The 20,403-nt window shown below is 44.8% G+C and overlaps 1 long non-coding RNA gene across 2 annotated transcripts; it reads right to left on the reverse strand.

The window, feature by feature from the left end:
- Positions 1-8,091: 8,091 nt before the first annotated feature.
- Positions 8,092-19,410, reverse strand: LOC311595910. Of its 2 annotated transcripts, none has more exons than XR_014778611.1 (3): positions 19,184-19,410; positions 12,636-12,715; positions 8,092-8,388 (listed from the first exon to the last, which is right to left on the reverse strand). It is a non-coding gene; the product is annotated as an uncharacterized lncRNA (long non-coding RNA). The 2 variants fall into 2 exon arrangements; XR_014778612.1 differs by having other exon boundaries at positions 12,636-12,750.
- Positions 19,411-20,403: the final 993 nt, after the last annotated feature.

Here is a 20,403-nt window from a genome sequence, read left to right on the forward strand (position 1 = left end):
GACATCACCTTTTAGATAACTGTAGTTAAAATATATGTGTGTGATAGTTTCTTAGAATTGGATAAATTACCGAAACAATATAAAAACGATATTCTGTACTTCGTTTTGTGTGTGTGTGTGTGTGTGTGTGTGTGTGTGTGTGTGTGTGTGTGTGTGTCGCTGGGAATCAAACCCAGGGCTTCTTGCATGGTAGGCAAGCTCTTCGCCACTAAGCTATACCTCCATTCCAAATGACGCTTCTATGACACAGGGTTGTGAAGGTCAAATAACCACAAATGTAGTGGCCTAAAGCAATGCAGATTTATAGTTTGCTGTCAAAGGCTAACCGTTTCACAGTGCTAACCAGGACTTTGCCCCTTTCTGTGGGTTCTGAGTAGGAGTTGCTGGGGTTCCCCGGCCTCTTGACTCTGCCCCTGTCTATCTCCAAAGCCAGCAATGGCAGGTTCCCCTGTATACGTCATCATTTCTATTATCTTCCATTTCCATTTTCTACTTTGAGGAGCTCATGATTCAGATAATGTCTCCATCTGACATGTGATCAGATAATGTGCCCTTAATCATACCTCTTAACCAGACAGTAACATTAATAGGTCATTAGGATGGTGCTGTTGGCAGGGAGCCTTCCTATTTATCCCAGTCTATCCTCTGGCCCTCAGTGAGCCCAGTCTACCTCACATGGCAAACAGACATGGTCACCATCACTGGGTCTCCTCATCCCGTTATAATTTCAAAGTCCAAAAGTCTTAGCCAAATCTCACTGAAATCAAGTATGAGAGAGATTGTTAATGTGGCCCCATTCCTGGGGAAACATGAACGGACATCTGCTCACCCCAGATGGGGAACTAACAATAGACACAGTAAGGACAAAGTCCAATGTCCAGAACCAGTGAGTTGTATTGGGGTTTTTGCTAGAATGTACGTGCGTGAGGGGTTCCTGACGGGCAGAAGTGACTCAAAGACAGCTGCATCTCCAAAAGCCTACCCCAATGTAAGTGACAGCTCATGAATGCTGGAAACCTGGAGCCCACTGCTTAGCCTGTAGGCAGCTCAGGGGGTTAGAGAGTGTCCTTTTCAGGCAGCTCAATGGGCCTAAGCCTTTTCCAGGCAGCTTGACTGGTCTTGGCTTTTTTCCAGACAGCCCTGCCCCAGTCTGCCTCTTTCAGACAATTCGGCTGGCCTATGAGTCTTCTCTACCCATAACTCCACTGGCCTCAGCCCCTTTAAGGTGTCTCAGCTGGTCTGAGAGAGCGCCTCTCAGCAGTCATTTACTGCTTATACATGTTTGAGGCAGAAGGAACCTAGTATATCTGGTCGCTTTCAGGAACTTCCTAAGGCTAAAGAGCATCCCCGTAAGATGAAGTGTTTTCCATCCCTTTAGAACATCCTGTGTTTGAACAAGTCTTCCTCCAAGGTGAAAGCTTTTATAGTGCAGGAAATTGCTAGGCAACACAATTCCTCCGCATATATGGACCTGCTGAGTTAAGAAATATGCCAGAAGTCCCCAACCAAGATGTCGGAAATCTAGCTTTTACACCCAGGACTGGATCTCAGCAACCTCCTTAAACTCACTCTCCTTGTATTTAGATCACTCTCAGGTGAAGCAGCCACAGTGACTTCTATTTTGGTCTCATTATATTAAGACAAAAATAAGTGGTTTTGTTTATTTTATACTCATTCTATATGTAAGTATTTTAATGTGTACTGTTCTTGTGGTCTCTTATATTTTAATTTGTATTGCACTTAGTTACTTTAGTGTGTGTGTGTGTGTGTGTGTGTGTGTGTGTGTGTGTTTGTGTGTGTGTGTGTGTGTGTGTGTGTGCGCCCGTGTCCACTATGTCCATGTGTGTGCATATGGAGGTTAGAAAAACATCTGTAAGAGTTAGTTCTCTCCTTTCTCTGTGTGGATTCTGGGCATTGAAATGGAGTTTTCTGCCTTGGCAACAAATGCCTTTACCTGCTGAGCCATCTGGCCAGCCTGGTATACTTAAATCTTTAATAGATACCACCTATAACACACAAATATGGTCATGTCCTATGTGTGACAAGCATGACAACATATGAACTCAAGAATCCTTGTGAATCCAAAGCCCAGCCCAGATGTCCCTGCTGGCAGACTGCCCTCCCCTGCCCCAGTCTCCGTGCCTAGCCCTGACCTCCCTCCATCTGTTATATGGGTTCCTACAGGAGCTGCGCCTTGCAGAACTCAACATTTACTTTGGTTACTGTGTGTCTCAAAACAAAACAAAATACTGAGCAAACAAATAAACAAAAGTCCTACAGATTTAGGCCACTGTTTCCCATCCCAGAGAGGAATTTTCTGTCCACGAGGGCACAGTCTCCAGGCACTGTCTGTCCAGTTCCAGAGAGCGGCTCTTTCTTTTGAGGATGCTCTGCCTGTCTTTCACTCATTTCTCATGGACATGCTGTGCTAGTCACGTATCCTGATAGTACAGTCCTCCCTGAGACCCACCATATTAAATGCTATTTTCATTAAGTATGTCAATTCCAGGGATTCTTTTTTTTTTTTTTTTTTTTGGTTCCTTGGTTTTTCGAGACAGGTTTTTTTGTGTGTGTGTGTAACAACTATAGCTGTCCTGGAACTCGCTCTGTAGACCAGGCTGGCCTCGAACTCAGAGAGATCCTCCTGCTTCTGCCACCCAAGTGCTGGGATTAAAGGTGTGCGCCACCACCACCCGACTATGTCCACTGATTTTTTTAAGTTAGACCTGTGTCAGTGAATTATCTTTTGGCATGGGTGCATTCATCACACATTTAAACAGATTAAGCTGATGGGCCTTAAAGGGATTTTTGAATGTGTTTCATGAGAAGCAGAAGCATTTATAAATTATCCTATTTAGTGTCTTTTTGGTGACTTTGAAAATCTTGGGCACAAAATAAAAAGAACATCAGAAAGAAACCAACCACAATTTGCACACAACTTCAGAAAGGACTCATAGACCCTCTAAAGGCTCCTGGGAGCCCTTGGTAAAGATTTGGTTTCAGATCTGTGTGGTGGCATGTGACCTATAACCCTAAGCACTTGTGGGGCAGCGGAGACAGAGGAGCAGTTCAGCATCTTCCTCAGTTACACAGTGAGTTGGGGGCCAGCCTGGGCTACATGAGACTCTCAAAAACACAGCACATAAATCTGGGGGTCGTAGTATACACCTTTAAACCTAGTACTCTGGGATCAAGAGGTAAGGTGGCTCTCTGGGAATGAGTTCAAAGCCAGTCTGGTCTACAAAGTGATTACCAGCCAAGGATACACAGAGACACCCTATCTCAAAAAAGAAAACAAAATCAGGTATGGGCAGTGAACATGTCTAATTCCAGCACTTGGCAGGCAGATCTCTGAGTTCCAGGGCAGCCTGGGCTATATAGAGGAAACCCTGTCTCAAAAAACCAAAACAAACACAAAAAAGCTCACAAATGAAGTAATGACCTATATGAGCCATATGCAAACTGGGACTCACAGGAAATAAAAGCCTTTGGGCTTCGTTTTGTGAAATTAGGATGGCATTAACTTGTAAGCAGGAAAGGCCAGCAGTTAACAAGGCTTCTTTGTTTGCTCACATGGCTTTGCTATGTATCCCTAGCTAGCCTGGAACTCAACGTGTAGACCTGCCTGGCTTTTAACTCACAGAGACCTATCTGCCTCTTCCTCCCTCGTGCTGAGATTTAAAGGTAAACAGTATTTTTGTAGGTAGCCCACACTGGCCTTGAACTCACCCACCACTCACTGGCTGCACCTCCCTAAAGCTGGGCTTGCAGGAACACACCTCCCAGCATGGCTGACCTCCCAGCATGGCTGAAGTCTTTTTTTAATCACTGCTGGAGATCTAACCTATGGCCCTGCACATGCTCAGCAGGTACTCTACCACAGAGCCACACCCCTAGCCCTCTGCTTAGCCTTTTACAGATTATGGTGGGGTTTCTAGAAACATCAGAAGCATGTGCTGTCTTGTCCAAGGCATGGCCACATATTTCACAAAGGACAAAAAAAAAAAAAAAAAAAAAAAAAGTCCCCTCTGTTGCTAAGGAAACCTCAGACTCTCATTGTTTATTTAACTGACCGGTGTATTTGTTTGTTTGTTTATTCACTTTACATCCCATCGAGGCCCCTCTCTCCTTTCCCACCCTTCCCTCCCATCTTCTTCTCCTTTACCTCCTCCCCTTCTCCTCAGAAAAGGGGAGCCCGCCCCCTACATCAAGTCACATCAGGACTAAGCACCTCCTCTTCCACTGAGGCCAGACAAGGCAGCCAAATAGGGGGGGAAGTGATCCAAAAGCAGGCAACAGAGTCCATGTCAGAGGCTGCCCCCCCACTCCACTTGCTAGGGGACCCACATGAAGACCAAGCTGCCCATAAGCTATCTATGTGTAGGGGGCCTGGGTCCAGTCCATGCATGCTCTTTGGTTGGTGGGTCAGGCTCTGTGAGCACCCATGGTCTTCAGTTAACTCTGTTGCTCTCCTTGTGGAATTCTTGTCCCCTCCAGGTCCCTCTATCCTTCCCCTAACTCTTCCACAAGACTCCCTGAGCTCCACCAGTTGGTTGTGGGTCTCAGCATCTGTTTCGGTCCGCTGCTGGGTGGAGCCTCTCAGAGGACAGTTATGTTAGGCTTTTGTCTGCCTAGGCAGAGCAAGAGTATCATTAATAGTGTCAGGTTGGCTCTCTCCCATGGGGTGGGTCTCAAGCTGGGCCAGTCATTGGCTGGTCCTTCCTTCACTCTCCGCTCCATCTTTATCTCTGCATTCCTTGTAGGCAGGGCAGATTTTGGGTTGAAGATTTTTTGTGGGTGGGTTGGTAGCCCCCTCCCTCTGGCTATAGGAGGTGACCACTTCAGTCTCCATGTCCCCCACTGCTAGGAGTCTCAGCTAGAGTCACCCCCACATCCTCCCAAAAGCCTACACTGCTGCAGGTCTCCAACTTATCCTAGAAGTGCCTCCCTTCTCTCTCCCTGCCATCTCGCCTCCCACCCTCAGACTTTCATAACTTTATTTATCCAACGGGCAGGTGTTCTTCTAAAGAGAAAAATAAATACACATGGGAGAATGAGGTAAACCAGCCCACAGGAGGACAAATATTGTAGAGCCTGTGTATTTGAAGTGCCTAGCTGAGGCACGTCCATGGAGACAAAGTAGAGGAGAGGTTACTGAGGACCAGAGTCGGGGAAACTAAGGATTTCATGTTTAGGTGGCAACAGAGGTTGTGGTGGCATTGATGAAATGTTTGGACATAGATGATGGTAAGAGGTACACAACACTGTGGATGCATTTAATGATACAGAATTGAACATTCGTGGATTGTTTAGAAGAAAAATCTTTCATCACCCTGATTGTTTTAAAAAATATATATTTGAAAAAAATGGATGTCTCTGTGCATTGAAATGGTAGCGCACAATGAGTATATGCAGTAAAAAGACGTAGAAAGGATACGGTGGGATTTCTCGCATTCCAGTCACTGGTACTTGATGTCCACCTTGACCGGAAGCCAGCATACAGTCTCATGTGTTTCCTTATAGCTTTCCTCCACTTTTATAGGCAGGTTCATATTCTGGAGCCAGTGCTCTTTCCACAAGACTCCACTACATAAAAGTTAGTTAAGGACCCTTGGGGCTGATGGGTCTTTTTTTAATGCTTAGATATGTCCAAACCTTTTACGGCTGCAAACAATTCTGCAATGGATACAGGGAAGCTAATGCCATTTTACAAACACCACTTACTATTGCTCTTCGCTGAGCCAAGTGAGATAACAGAACCCAGGGAATGGGGTGGCTGCAGAAGGTTAGAGCAAGGTGCCCCTGCTGGGAGAACACCCTGTAGAGCAGAACCTGCGCTCACAAGTCCTCACATGGCGGTTCAGCCATTTTCCCTCTGCTCCCTGGCTAAGTGACGTCATGCAAAGCTCCGGTGCACTCAGAAGGCTGTCACGCAGATGGAGTAGACCCATCACAAACAAGAAGGCCTTCGGGGAAGCCGAGGTTGGTGAGAAGAGTAAGGGTCTGGTCAATGTCAGTTTTGAATTCTGCACTAGCCTCCTAGGGACGTTGAAGTGTCCTTTGTGTTTGCTTTAATATTTTTTTGTTTTTATTTTTTTATTTTTATTTATTTATTCATTTTTCTGAGACAAGGTTTCTCTGTGTAGCCTTGGCTGTCCTGGACTCACTTTGAAGACCAGGCCGGCCTCGAACTCACAACAATATGCCTGCCTCTGCCTCCTGAGTGCTAGGATTATAAGGCATGCGCTGCCATACCCGGCTTGCTTTAGTTTTGTTGTTGTTGTTGTTGTTTGTTTTTAAATTTAATTTATTTATTTATTTATTTATTTTTGGTTTATTAAGACAGGGTCTCTCTTGTTAACCTTGGCTGTCCTGTTGTAGACCAGGCTGGCAATCCTCCTGCCTTTGCCTCCCACATGCTGGGATTAAAGGTGTGCGCCACCATGCCTGGCCCAGTTTTTTATTGTTTAACCTTCTGTGTGGCTGAAGATGTGACAGGCCTACATGAAAAACATGTCCCATATGTTGTTTATGGAGAGGCATTTGGTTTATTTGTTTTTGTTTTTGTTTTTGTTTTTTTTAAGACAAATCTTAGTGGGCCTGAAAACTGGCCTCAAGCCTGAAACGATCGCCTCAGCCTCTCCTGTGCTGGCATACAAAGCATGTGCCGCCGTGGCTGGAGACTTCATTTTGGATGCTACATTTTGCAATGCTGGGGACCAAACCCATGGACTCATGCATGCCAGGCAAACGTTCCTTTCTGTGCTAATACTCCAGCCCTGCTTTAGTTACTAACTTCACACTGTAGCCCAGGCTGCCCTGGAACTCACGATGTACCCTAGGCTGTCCCTGGAACTCACTATGCAGCCCAGACTGACCTTGACCTCAGCAATTCTCCAACCTGAACTCCAAGTGCTGGAATTTCAGCTTTGAGCCATCATACTCGGAATATTTTAAAAATAACTCACAGGGATGTAACCGACAGAAGACTGGCTCTCCCTCTGCAGTCTGAGGGGCCTCCTTACACACCACACGCTCAGGATGTGTCCATCGATTGTAATACATCTGCAGCCACATGCCAGAGTGATATGCGTCAGTCACGCTTACAGAGAAGTGCCATCAGGACAAGTCCTTGAGAAGAAAGAAGTTCCTTCAGAGCTGGAAAGTAGCCTGAAGCAACTGAAGGCTAAGGATAAGCTTCCATGCTCTCAGCCCTGACAGGCACGGCATGCCACAAGAAGCAGCTTCAGTCCCAAGGACAACTTTATATGATTATAATGCATCAATACAGAGTTCTCCTGACCAAATGTCTGAGGGTATAAATAGTGGCATTTATGGAATTGTGAAGGTGAAATGCACTTGGGTAAGGGTTTAATCAAGCAGGTGCTGTGGCAAGTGAAGAAGCCGAGGACATTAGGGTTAGCCTAAGTGTTTAAGTGGTGCTATTTGGCCAGAGAGTCAAACAGTTCTCAGAGATTTATATTCAGAAAATTTGCAAGCAAAATCGTGGTTTAAAAATTAGCCATAATGCCTAAATCTGGATATGACCTGCTGCCCTGATTTTTGTACCTTCCCAGATATAATCTACAGTGTGTGCCAGGCAATTGTGTTTAAATTGGTCTGTCCTGAGGAAGTTCTGGGAAAAGGCTACTCTGAAATATTTAGTACATCCTTACTGACCTTTATTTACATTTTTTCTGAAATCAAACAACCTTCCTTGGATGGCTGCCTTCTTTGTTACATTCATGTACAAAAGAACCCTAGAGTCCTCGTTATATGGCTTCTTTAGGTCTGTGTGTTGTACTGTGGTTATCCTGTATTATGTGGCTAATATCCGCTTATAAGTGAGTATATACCACACATGTCTTTCTGGGTCTGGGTTACCTCACTCAGGATGGTCATTTCTACTTCCATTCATTTGCCTACAAATTTCGAGATTTCCTTGTTTTTGATAGCTGAGTAGTTCCCCATTGTGTAAATGTACCGCTGTTTCTTTATCCATTTTTCTGTTGAAGGACATCTAGGTTTTTTCCAGATTCTGGCAATTATGAATAAAAGCACTCTAAAAAAATTAGCCATAACGGGGGCTGGGCGTGAGCACATGCCTTTAATACCAGCACTAGGGAGACAGAGACAGGCAGATCTCTGTGAGTTCGAAGCCAGTCTGGTCTATATAGTGAGTTCGAGGACAACCAGGGCTACATAAAGAGACCTTATTTAAACAAAACAAAACAAACAAACACATAGCACAATTTTAGCTGGGTGTGGTGGTGTATGCCTTTAATGCCAGAATCTGGGTGGCTGATGCTGGCAGATCTCTTTGAGTTCAAGGACAGCCTGTTCTACATAGTGGGTTCCAGAATGGCCAGCTACGTAGGCAGACCTTGTCTGAAAAACAAAACAAAAAGTAATTAAGTAAAAATGAAATTGGTCATAAGGGTAGCATCCAAACCACAGAAATTTGCCAGCACCATGGAATGAGATATTTTCTTCACTCAGAGAGCTTCTGGTTAGTCCTCACCAACAGACCATGACCAAGCACACCAGCCAATTCAGAGACGGGCGCGGCTTCCCTGGTCCACTTACACCTGCACTTTTAACCTGCACTGGCAAATGTTAGTCTGTGTCTTGTTTCAACTGCTTTGGAAAAGTCAGGAAGATAATCAGCCCTTGAGAGCCTTTCCTGATTGTATTCTCCCTCTCTCATTTTTATGTGAGAACAACACCTTTGTGATCTTGTCCCTAGGGGCTAAAGTCACAGCAAGCCAGTCTCTCTGGCCCCTTTCTGCCTATTGTGATGAAAAGATTATGGTGTTCAGGAAAGAGGCTGGGAAGGGGGAGGAGACGGCCCTCTGGAGGTCTTTGTGGTAGTGTGTGTGTTTCTGTATGTTTGTATGTATATGTGTGTGTGTGTGTGTGTGTGTGTGTGTAGTATGGATGGATGGTGTGTGTGTATATGTAGTGACTATGTGTGTATGTGTGGTGTTTGTGTGTTTGTGTATGTGGTGTGTATGTGCATTATATGTATGTAGTGTGGGCATGTATATTGTGTGTAGTATATGTATGTAGTGTATGTGATGTGTTTGTGTATATGGGGTGGGTATATGTTTGTGTGTGCAGTGTGTATGTGCACTGTGTGTGTAATGTATGTGGGTAGTGCGTGTGATGTGTTTGTGTATATGAGGTGTGTGTTTGTATATGTTGTGTGTGTGTGTGGCAGGAACATGAGATCCACCCTATTAATCATTTTGGAAAGGACAGAAGGAAGGCTTGTCTCTGGGATCAGTATGTTCTAGCCACATCACAAAGTAGGATCTTTCAAAGAATCAGACAGATTTAAGCATAAGCAACCATGGTTATCAAGATGAGTCAAAGCCTAAAGGTATTTCCTAAACTTTCTCAACATTATACTCTTGTGCTTCCTCAATTGTGGCATAATCTGAAGGATGGAACTTTCTCAAGTAAAACTGAAGATAGAGTTTTCCCACCAGCCTTGTAGATATTGAACTACAGTTAAATTTAGTTAGACTCACAGAAAATGAAATGATACAGCAACTAGTGGTGGTGAACACCCAGCTGCTATGGTCTGCATTCAGATTCAAACACTGGCACTGCATCTAACTCCAGGATAAGAAATGCACAGGGAACACTTGAGTTTACAACTCAGAAAAAGTCCAAACCATGAGCAGATGCATACAGACATGTGACATAAAACACACAGGTTTGGGCCGGGCATGGTGGCACATGCCTTTAATCCCAGCCACTCGGGAGGCAGAGGTGGGTGGATCACTGTGAGTTCAAGGCCAATCTGGTCTACAAAGGGATTCCAGGACAGTCAAGGATACACAGAGGAAGCCTGTATCAATAAAACAAAACAAAACAAACACAAAAACCACACAGGTTTCTTTTTTCTTTCTTTTCTTTCTTTTTGGTTTTTCAAGATAGAGTCTCTCTGTGTTAGCCTTGGCTGTTATGGACTCCCTTTGTAGACCAGCTGGTCTTGAACTCACATCAATTGGCCTTCCTCTGCCTCCTGGGTGCTGGGATTAAAGATGTGCACCACAGCACCCGGCCACACAGGTTTCTTAGTTGGGGTTTTATTGCTGTGAAGACACCACGACCACCACAACTCTTATAAAGGAAAAGATTTAACACACAATCCTTACTGATTGTGTGTGTTTCCAGATGGGGCCAAGAAGACTAGTTGTAGAATCCTACAGGAGAGACAAGATTCCTCAGTCACCTCATTCTGTGGAAGGGACCACAGAGAGGAATGAGGCTTGGGCTTTTGAGACCCGAAAACCTATCCCTAGTGACACCTTTCCTCCAACAAAGGCAAACCTCCTAATAGTGTCAATCCCTAGGAACCTATGGGTGCTATTTCCATTCAAACCACCACATTCCACTCCCCAGTCCTCACAGGCTTGTGGCCATATCAGAATGCATAACAGGCAAAGTTATGTGGGGCCACGTGAGCCCTTATGTGATATAAAGCTGGAATGTGCAGTCTGTTCTGCTGCCTTCTGGAGATGAGCATGCTTGTGTTATAGCAAGCTATACAAAATGGGCATTCTGGGCTTGGCAGACAACAGGCACTCACAGAGATACAAACTGTATATCATCAAAAACACCACAATTAAAGACTTTTTATAAACAGGTTCTAAGCATAGATGTCTTCAGTCAAGAGACGAATAAGTGTTACAGAATTCTATAGTATTTTAGTAACTTTGATTACAATTATTAAAAAACTGGAGGGGCAGGTGCTGGAGAGATGCTCAGTGGTTAGAAGCATTGACTGCTCTTCCAGAGGACCTGAGTTCAATTCCCAGCACCCACATGGCAGCTTACAACTGTCTGTAACTCTAAAATCTGACACCTTTGCATAGACATACATGCAGGTAAAATACCAATGAACATAAAATAAAAACAAATACTTTTTTTTAAATTGGGAGAAAAGTTTTAGTAGCCTTACTTTTGGAAAAACTAAGCTTGAGAAACATTTTCAGATTTACAAAAAGACCTATTTGTTTTTATTTTTTATGTGTATGTGTGTCTTATCTGCACACATGTATGTGTACCAGGTGTATGCAGTACCCACAGAGGCCAGAAGAGGGCCTCACATCTTCTGGGGCTGGAATTGGGTTATGAGGTTCCATGTCAGCGCTGGAAACTGAATCAAGAGCAGCAAGTGCTCTTCACTGTTAAGCCTTCTCTTCTCTGTCCAACATAGTTTAGTAGCTTAATTATAAATCAAAAAAGCAGGAAAGCTCTGTACAGATGTTGATAGAAGGCAGCTAAATGTTCTGGATGACCATATGAATTGGATTTATGTGTCTGCAGATTTCTTCGGGGGGGGGGGTGTTGCTGGAGGAGCTTTGAAACAGGATTTCTTTTGTACCCCTGGCTGTCCTGGACTTGCTTTGTAGAACAGGCTGGTTTTGAACTCAGAGATCCACCTACCTCTGCCTCCCAGTGGTGGGATTAAAGGAGTGCGCCACAGCCAGCCTTCTGAAGATTTCTTATTACTTTAGTATAGATTATGTCTCTGAAGATTTAATAGTAAACAGTTGTATTACTTTTCTCCTTACTGATTGTGTGTGTTTCCAGATGGGGCCAAGAAGACTAGTTGTAGAATCCTACAGGAGAGACAAGATTCCTCATAGTCACCTCATTCTGTGGAAGGGACCACAGAGAGGAATGAGGCTGCCGGGAAACATCTGCTCTTCCTGTTTTCAAGACTAGGTAAGACAAACTTTGGGAAGGCATTGATGTTGGATTGTTTTCTTTATGAACATCCTGTCGGGATCAAAGGACCATATGAGGGTGGGTGGGAGGAAGAATGGGCCAGGAGATTTCTCATAAACACCCATTTCCTATCAGTCTTTCTGGAAGAAGGCAGACACGGGCTAATTGGAGGGAGGCAAGGCAGGAGGAATGGAAAAGAGAAGAAAATTCTTTCCTCTGCACAAGCAGTGTAAATGTTGTCCTAGCGTGCTTCTCCGTTGCCATAAAAAGCACTAACCATAAAAGCACCTACAGGACAATCTGATGGAGGCGTTGTCTCAATTGGGGTTCTCCTCTTTGAAGACATTGCTAGATTTGTGTGTAGTTTAACAAACAAACAGAAAACCTAACCAATACAAACATGGAGTTCAAACCTTAGCATAAAGGGTCAGAGCAGTTTCCTGTCACAAAGAGAGGAGAAGCAGCCCTGTGATAAACCCTAGAACTGTCCTGAGCCTGAGGTCTCAGAGGAGCCATATCTAAACCTACCCTGACTTTGTTCTGTCTCTAGTTCATCTCATTGTGTTCCATGACATAGAGTTCATACCAACTTAGTCCTTGATGGGCTGTGCGGACTCAATGGAAGATTGGATTGGGCCCCTAAGGAGCTTGTGGTGTTCTTTCCCTGAGGCCAGAATTAGAGACACAGTGATGGACCAATGACCAGTCATATCATGAAGCGCTGGCAGCCATGCTAGACTGGACAACAAAACGGGATGAAGGAGGCTGGTTACACATATATGGGACATTCTCCAAACCACCCAGGTGCTTCTTTGTGAGCCTGCTCTAAGTTCACACATGCTGTGTAAGCCAGTGTAAGGTTGTGTCTTGCCTGAGGCAATTTATTTTACCCGTGGTGTCTGGCTCCAGTTTGAGTCCATAATAGAGGCGGGATGCGTCCACATCTCATTGTGCACATGGACGCCGACACCTGTCACGAAGCACGGACTGATAAATAACTTATTCCTAAAGATAAAAAGGCACCACTTATAAATTCACCAAAGCAGCCTAGACATACGGTGTCATATGAGAACGAGTATGGTAAAACTAAAACTTTGAGAGCTTACAACTGGCTGATAAAGAGTGTAACACCCTCATCTGTGACCCCCATAAAGAAGAGGACACCCAACACTGCAAGGGCCACCACCCCACCAGCTTGTCATTTGACTACCCATCAAGGGACCAATAGGAAGAGAATGGCCACCTAGCCCCAAGGTATCTTCTCAGCTCGGTCACCACAGCTCAACTCTTAAATGCTATGTGTTTAGGGCCGTAGTGACCTGGCCATAAAACAGTCAAATCCATGCTCACTGGTTCTGTGGAATTCACCTTCCCACCATCTCTGAGATTTTGAGTTAGGAGCAAACAGGGAGACAGTGTTAGAAGCCAGACAGAATTAAAAGTATCACCCTGGGTGTGATGGCATACTCCTGTAATCCCAGTGTCTTACAGTAACTATTGCTATGACGAAACACCGTGAACTTGTGGAAGAGAGGGCTTATTTGGCTTAGATATCCTGAGTCAGTCTAATGAAGGAAGCTAAGGCAGGGATTCAACCGGGTGGGAACCTGGAGACAGGAGCTGATGCAGAGGCCGTGGAGGAGTGCTGCTTACTGACTTGCCACTCCTAGCCTACTTTCTTATAGAACTCAGAACTACCAGACATTAAGTGGCATCACCCACAATGGGCTGGGCCCTCCCCATCAGTCACTAATTAGGAAAATGCCCTACAGCCCAATCCTCGGGAGGCAGTTTCTTAGTTGAGACTCCCTCCTCTCAGATGACTCCAGCTAGTGTCAAGTTGACATAAGGCTAGCCAGCACACTCAGCTATTAGGACTACAGAAGTGCAGGGATTGCATGTGCGTTTGGGAGTTTGAGATAAGCCTGCGCAAGATAGGGGGACGCCCATCTCAAAATGAAACAATAAAGGAACTTTATTTTCTAATGATAGCCTTTGTTTACTGTGGCTTCAGAATTCCAGCCAAGTGTTTTACTAATCTGTTGCTTTTCAGTTAGACACTGACTAGCCTAGACACTGGCTTAGCAGAATCACTGTAGGCTTCTTGCCTCACTTTCTCCCATCACACAGCTGTCCCTGGGCACAAAGCCTTTCCTGAAAGAGAGAACATCCCCACTCTAACATATGGGGGACATTTCTTTCTTCAAAACCCACATATCAAACTACACCTTCCTCCACATGAATTAGGAGCAACGAAAGACAGCAGCCACATGAGTGCAGTTGATAAGGACATAAACGTCTCACCTCTTTCCGTTCTACTGTTACTTATTGTCTGGATTGATTGTTGTTTGCCTTGGCCTAAGCAGAACTTCTTATGAAATCCCATAATTTAACTATGTATTTCCTAGTACGCATGAGAAATTGTTCGTCAAGGGACCGCTTAAACTAACTTCTTCACACATGCGAGTAGATAGGAGTCACACGTGCAGGTGAGATGCTGCAGGAATCTGATAGCAAAATGAGTAAATGCCAACTCCGGAGCTGTAGTGGGGCAGAGGCCAAGACCCAGCCTTGCACCGCTGCCTGTAGTAGTTTGAGTTCCCAGAGCCTTTCTCTCCTACTCAAGCGAGGCTGTGGCTCTTAAGTGCACTGCAGAAGAGAATTTCAGGATGAGTCAGCATGATGCACAACTAGTGTTTATTTATTTATTTTTTTAATTTTAGATTTCAGCATGAACATTGTAGGAGTCGCTCGGGAAAGGGACTGTTCGTACCCCAGAGTGACCGTGGGCTTCTCGAGAGGATTCGTAGATAAAAGTGTCTTTCACACAAAGAGTTTTGCAAGGAAGTTAAGATGTTTTTTAGCACCAGATGTAGTGGCTCATCCCTTTAATCCTGGCACTTGGTAAGCAGAGGTAGGTGGATCTCTGTGACTTCCAGGAGAGCCAGAGTTCCACAGAACCAAAAAGAAAGAAAATTAAAAAAAAAAAAAGGTAAGGTTTTTTTTTTTTTTACAGTAAACAAGGCTTATAGTTTTATTTTTAAGATTCTCCAAAAATTTCAAGTTTACAGTTGGGAAAGAAATGTGACCACAAATGTTCAGACCTTAAATATGACTATCTCTAGATGAGCCAGAATCCCTGTCTGTCTGTAACCTTCACAGCAAATGCTAATTATTCTTGAATTCCTGACTCTCAGCCTGTGAAAGACGTCAACCAAACTCTGGGATGAAAGGGGTTCCTTTCCTTTCCTGCATCCCTGAATTGTCCTTTTTTCTAACCTATCTTGCAATGTTTCACAAAAACAACCATGAAAAAAAAAAACTGATACAAACGGGGGAAAAAAATAAGATTAAATGTCCCCATCTCTTTGTAATAGTCTAATCCTGGGCTGAAATTATTACTCAGTGTTAGAACACTTGGTTGGTGTACACAGGCCATCAGTTCAATCCCCAGCCCTGACAAACTAAACAAGAATAATATATTCCTCAGGTAGACTGGCTATGAAGGGTTCATGGACCAGGAACTAGCAATTGTCTTGTTATACTGGAGTTTCCTGTTTCTTCCAGGAGTTGCAGTATTCTGTGCAGGATTTTCAAGTCCAGCTATCTTTGCCTTGCAGTAATGGAATGCCTCGTGTAAACAATCCGAGTGAGAAATGATTTGTTTGGGGACATGGTTTCAGGGCATTCAGTCCCATGATCCCTTAGCCTCAGGCACTTGATAGACTATCTTGGCCACAGAACAAATAGAAAAGCGGGTGGAAGAGGCTGGACTCCGCCTCTTGTTGAGTAGGGAACAGAGAGGAGGAGGATCCAGGAGTGGACAAAGCCCCAAGGACACATGAGTGGCGACCTACTTCCTCTGCTAGACACCAAGTCCCACTTTTCATCACTCCCAATAAATATCATATTATGACCACATTAAGTATGAGCCCACTCAGTAGGTCAGCTCCCTCACAGTCTAACAGTCTGGAAACAACCTCCCACCCAGAGGTAAGCTGTACTCATCCCATAAGCATTTCTTAATCTCATGACATTAGCAACCAAGAGCAACCCTGACAGTCCTGGGATGGGAAGCTTAGCGCACTTCCTGTTAGTCGATGGACCTCTGAGGCAATTTTTGTTGTCTTAATTGCTCACTTTCCTCAGCTTTGGTAACAACAGCGTCTGCTGGATTCTTTTCTCTCCTTCTTTACCTTGACACCTCCATCTTCCCTGGTAAGATCTCACTGGGGACAAGTCAAAGTAGACAGCCAATCATTGTGGAATCTCAGAAACACAGCAAGGTGAGGGTTCCAGGGTTTGGGTTTGCTCAGGCTGCTTGTCACGGCACAGTTGTCTCAGTCAGTGGAGGACGAGACCCTTACTTACTTTCTTTCTTTTTTTTTTTTTTTTTTTTTGGTTTCTGTTTTGTTTTTCTTTTTCCAGACAGGGTTTCTACGTAGCCTTGGCTGTCCTGGACTCACTGTATAGACCAGGCTGGTCTCAAACTCACAGCGATCCACATGCTTCTGCCTCCTGAGTGCCACTATGCCTGGCAGAACCTTACTTTTTTGAGACAGGGTTTCAGTGTATCCCAAGCTGGCCTCAGATTCACTTAGCAGCAGAGGGTGACATGACATGGCACTTTTGAGCTTACCTCCCGGGTGCTGAGGTAGGAAGGATGACCCACTAAGTGGAGGAGTTTCTGCAGCACTGAGAATCAAATCCAGCTGATCGGATGACTTTCTCATTGCCTTGTGCATGCTATGCAAGCACTCCACCCAGTCACATCCCCAGCCTGAGTATCAGATTCCCTTTAAAAATGCTTTGTATGCTGGGTGTGGTGGTGCACACCTTTAATCCCAGCACTTGAGAGGCAGAGGCAGGCAGATCACTGTGAGTTCAAGGACAGCCTGGTCTACAAAGCGAGTCCAGCATAGTCAAGGCTACACAGAGAAACTCTCAGAAAAAAAACAAAACAAAACCAAGCATAAATAAATAAATAAATAAATAAAGGCCACTGTGCCAAATTTAAGAATGAAACTGAGGCCAGGCATGGTGGCACACACCTGTAATCCCAGCACTTGGGAGGCAGAGGCATGTGGATCACTGTGAGTTCGAGGCCAACCTGGTCTACAAAGTGAGTCCAGCTCAGCCAAGGCTACACTGAGAAACCCTGTCTAGAAAAACAAAAACAAACAAACAAGAAAGAATGAAACTGAGGACACTTCTGGTTACAGTTTTCTGGACTCATGCCCCAGAGGGCCTGTTGCTGTAGGAGGTTGGAGTAAAGATAACACTCCCTAGAGATCTGGAACATTCTGCTGCTACAGGTTTATACAGCAGGCATTGAAGAAATGCCACATGACTGTGTGGGGAAGGAGCTTTTGCTACGGTGTATATTTGTGCTTAACTCCTAAGACATTGTCTTCTGGCTTCTGCCCATCACAGCACTACACTAGGAACAGCAGCAAGAACACACCCAGGCAAGCACCTGAGCTCCTGCTTCGCTCTGATACTGGCTTGTTCTAGAATATTCTACTTCTATGGACTGTGGTCTCCTCACTCACTGTTCAGTTCAAGAATTAAACTGAGCAGGATGGCACCTAGGGAGAGGCAGGCAGATCTCTGTGAGTTCAAGGCCAGCCTGGTCTACAAAGCTATTCCAGGACAGCCTAGGCTACACAGAGGAACCCTGTTTCGAAACCCCTCCCCAAAGAGTTAAAAATTAACTCCACAGAACCTCCCAAGATTTCTAAATTTTCCACAGACCAGATAACTTAGTGAACAGTGCAAGACAGAATTTAAAAAAAAAAAAAAATCCGACAACCCACTGCCTCCTCCAGTGACCAAAGCAGCTGGGCTTAAAATACTAACTTTATCATCTGGATTTCAAATATGAGTTTTATTGGACAGATTGACCTCACTTATTATTTCCCCAGGGATGTGGAAATGTCCCAGCAGGTACAAGTACTTGTGATGGCAAGAGAACTTGAGTTCAAATCCCCAACACCCACCTAAAAAACTAGGCATGGCCTATGAACACCTGTAACTTCAGGGCTGGGAGAAGGAGGAGGAGGGAGAGGAGAAAGAGGCAGGTGGCTCCCAGCAACTTGTGGGCCTGCTAGCCTAACCTAAATGGAGAACTTCAGATTCAATGAGCCTTGTGGTAAATGATACAGGAAGCTCCTAGCATCCTCCCCTGGTCTCTGAATGCTTATGCACAATCACCTGTCATTCCCGAAATCCTAGATGGACTATTTGGTGCCATCCCTTTACGTGAGACTCTCCAACACCATCTCCATCTATAGTGACCACTATATTATCTTGGGAGGCAAAAATCACTTCTAGGGAGCATACTGTATGAAGATCCAGGGATGTGAGTACGTTCTGTAGGCACTGTGGCAATTGGTGTACTGATCAGTAACTGCCTAGCTCTCTGCCCATTGTTTTTGGGATACCTCCTCACTTCTAAAAAGGATAATGGTAAAAATCATGAAAGACATTTAAACTAAGGACTATGGGAGGTGAGGGTGGCAAGTTCTGCCAGTGGGTGGATGCAGACACATGGCAGGCGTGTGCCTATGATCTCAGCCATTGGAAACCAGAGACATGGTTCAAGGCTATCATCAGCCACACGGCAAGTTTGAGGTTATGCCCGTATCACATGAAACCTCGTCTCAAAAACCAGGGAACTAAAGATGGATGGGAGTCCTACAGATACCACAGGATAGGATATTATAGAGAGAAGGGGGTTCTTCCAATAGCCAGGGCTCACACCTTTCCCTCACTCCCTAGAAGCAAAGGACAGAGATACAGGCAATTATTAGTTGGAGCTTTGCTAGGACATCTGGACGAGGAGTTGCCAATAGAAATGGACAAGATGCAAAGGATAGTGGAGCCCTTGCCAAGGAGGCCAGCCTGGGACATAGGAGACTCTCTCATAAAGAGAGGGCACCTGAAAAGGATTCCATGCCCAAAGCACTTCTCATGGAAACAGGAGAGCCCCAAAACCCATGTAGTGTAGATCCCCAGGAAAACCAGACGTAGCAGCACATACCTGCAATCTCAGCAGTTCTATGGCAAAGTGGGAGGTGGAAAGAGGAGAAGGCCAGGCACTCAAGGACCAGCTAGCTTGGTGCAGCACAGTGGAGAACAAAAGATCCCATCTCAAAGAGGAAGTTAGGACTGGTACCTATGGTTGCCCTTCTGACCGCTACACAAATGGTATGTATACACACACACACACACACACACACACACACACACACACACACACACACACACACGAGAGAGAGAGAGAGAGAGAGAGAGACAGACAGACAGACAGACAGAGACAGAGACAGAAACAGAGAGAGAGAGAGAGAGAGAGAGAGAGAGAGATTTTAAAGTTTTAAATGACAACCTATTCTGTGAGAATTACCCAGAAAACAAAAATCAAGTCCATTTAACTCACCTGATCGTTATGGTGCAAATATGGCACCGTCTCTTTAGGTCCACACTGGGAAAAACTGTCACGTTTTAAGAACAAAAGCTCCCTGTGACTATGATTAAAAGTAGCTTCAGTGTTCTGTGAAAACATAGTTCACTTACTTTACGAGACTTCGTCTTTTTCTAAGATCTAAGTCTCCCTGCTTGTACTTGATTCAAGCCCTCTTCAAAAGAAGGTCAAACTCCCCCCTCCCTCGCAACCTGCAGGATTTTATGATCCGTGTGATAAAGCTGCTTGTGAGTCTGACACGTCGCCTCTGCCTCCTGGGTGCTGGGATTAAAGGCATGCCCACCACACCCGGCTTAATGGTCTTTATTTTTAAAAGTGTGTTTGTTTTATGGAGAGCTGTTTTCTGGCTTTGAGCAGCCCTAGCACACGTGTGCTCACTGTTGCACAATGACAACAATGTTTCTCACTGTCACAGCTCCACTAGATGAGGGGTTACGTGAGAATATTTCTCTTATCTCCCAATTAACTTTTATCATTACGTTATTTATTGTTTGTGTGTGTTTTCTATTCTTGGTTTAAGAGGTAATGGCTTGCTGTGTTGCCCAGGCTAGCCTCAACTGATGGGCTTAAGCACTTCGGTCTTACCCTCTGGAATAACTGGGACTATAGGGGTGCACAGCCGTGCTCACCATTTTTAAAGAGGCTTCATCTTTCATGTGTCACTTAATAAAGATCAAATATACTAACACTGGCATAAGTGTGCTTCATATATGCTATTTGTAAAATCTCCAGGAAGGTGATTGGTATTTTAAGCACCTCTATTATAAACAATTTTTAAAAATTACGTGTGTGTGTGTGTGTGTGTGTGTGTGTGTGTGTGTTTGTGTGTGTAGGGTGCATGAGTGCATTGCCTGGGAAGGCCAGAAGAAGGCGTCAGATCCCCTAAAGATGGAGTTACAGGTGGTTTTGAGCTGTCTGAAATAGATGCTGGGGAATTGAACTTGGTTCCTCCAGAAGAGCAACACTTGCTCTTAACCACTGAGCCCGTAAATAATGTTAAGACTCTTAAAGTTTCTGTTGTAGAAAATAACTGGTTTCAGAAACCTGCATTCAATAGCTGCAGTGAAGCAGAGGCCAGTGCTGTTATGGTAACTGGAGAATTCTGTCCAGGGAAGCTGGGCAGAAGCTCTGTCGACTCTAGGGATGAACTGTGCTCCATGTAGCTGCTGGCTTAC

This window comes from Acomys minous (assembly GCF_964271855.1).
Source record: "Acomys minous genome assembly, chromosome: 4".
In the NCBI taxonomy this organism is placed as follows: Eukaryota; Metazoa; Chordata; class Mammalia; order Rodentia; family Muridae; genus Acomys; species Acomys minous.